At 45.7% G+C, this 1616-nt stretch overlaps 1 long non-coding RNA gene across 1 annotated transcript in view; it reads left to right on the top strand.

Moving 5' to 3' along the window:
* The window catches only part of LOC106725218, a 19743-nt gene extending 18355 nt beyond the window's left edge, over positions 1-1388 (top strand). The window contains exon 3 of the long non-coding RNA XR_001361088.1: positions 1351-1388. This is a non-coding gene — a long non-coding RNA (uncharacterized LOC106725218). The remainder of the gene's footprint in view (positions 1-1350) is intronic.
* The last annotated feature ends 228 nt before the right edge of the window (positions 1389-1616 follow it).

Here is a 1616-nt window from a genome sequence, read left to right as displayed (position 1 = left end):
CTAACGTACATGCCCTTGACCGGAATCGAACCCGGGACCCTTCAGTCCGCAGGCCGACGCTCTATCCACTGAGCCAAACCGGTTACGGCGCCTTCTCCTCTTTGTGCTGACCCTCCCCGCTTTCCGCCCACCGCTGCTGCTGCTGCAGCCACTGCCAGAGCAGTGGCTGGACAACAACCCCTCCCCCACCCCCTGCCTGCTTCCCCAGTCAGTAAACACACGCGTCCGCAGCCCCACCTTCCTTCTGTCCCTCCTCCCCTCTGCCCCACCCCTGGGAGGTTGCGACTTTTATTTTATTTTTTTTTTTTTCATTGTTTATTTATTTATTTATTTTTTTGTTGTTTTTGTTTTTTTGTTTGTTTGTTTGTTTTTAAGAATCCTACTAAGGGAGTTGATGGAGGATTTCTCCATCTTTTATTTTCAGAGAAGCTTTCTTACTCCACCTTTGATACCTAATCAAGTGTCTCTTCTCCCTCACCCTTAATACCTAATCAATTTTCTCATAGTAAATTTCTATTGATTGACTCTTCACTTTGCCTGTTGGCTATACATCATCAGTTGCCTATGTGTGTTTAGAGCAGCGGTTCTCAACCTGTGGGTCGATCCTAAGACCATCGGAAAACACATATATAATTACATATTATTTTTGTGATTAATCACTATGCTTTAATTATGTTCAATTTGTAACAACGAAAATACATCCTGCATATCAGATATTTACATTACGATTCATAACAGTAGCAACATTACAGTTATGAAGTAGCAACGAAAATAATTTTATGGTTGGGTCACAACATGAGGAACTGTATTTAAAGGGCCAGAAGGTTGAGAACCACTGACTAACCCAACCCTCTCATTTTACTGATGGATTAAAAAAATAACCCCTGGTAGCTGAAGTGACTTTGCTGAAGTCTCACAGGGGTTATGTTTGGAGGCTGGACCTGAACTCAGCTCTCCCACTTTAGTCGGGACCTCTCTGCTCTGCTTTGATGCCTGTTGCTGTTCTGATCACTGCCCCACATGTAGAGAGACAGAAACCACCAGCCATTTAGTTGTTTAGCCCCAAAAAGAGCCAATTGTAGGTGTTCTTTAAATCACATCTACAGTCACCCACTGCACCACCTTCTGACCCCCACCAGCTCTGTGATATTGTTCATCTGCTCAGGGTGGCCTGGCATGCAGTTCTTGGCCATCTAAGCCCCAGCCTCGTATGTGGCCCTGAAAACTGTAGAACGTCTATACTTGGCAGAGGAACAGCTGCCAAAGAACAGAATATGCTCTAGTTCTTGTTTTAACTTGACTCCATTGTTCACCAAATATATTTTTCCTTCAATGACAGTCCTACCGTAGTAACCTGTACCCCACGCAGTGCCCTCTGTAAGTTCTAACCGCCCACCTTGCCCCATGCCCTCTCCGCCAAATCTCCAGCAGTTAAATTCACAGGTGGCCGGCCAGTTCCCTTTACAAGAGGTTGCAGTTGGGAAGGATTTTATCCGGACAGCCATTCTCTCTCACTTTTCTGATCTTCCTCAATAGCCTCTTCTATTTCTGCGCCCATTCTACCCCTGAGGGAGGCAGCAGGGACTGAGGGCATAGTCTGAATCTATGCCCCCCAC

The sequence above is a fragment of the Myotis brandtii genome, unplaced genomic scaffold (assembly GCF_000412655.1).
Source record: "Myotis brandtii unplaced genomic scaffold, ASM41265v1 scaffold145, whole genome shotgun sequence".
NCBI classification, from domain to species: Eukaryota; Metazoa; Chordata; class Mammalia; order Chiroptera; family Vespertilionidae; genus Myotis; species Myotis brandtii.
This window is presented reverse-complemented; position numbering and strand designations above follow the sequence as displayed.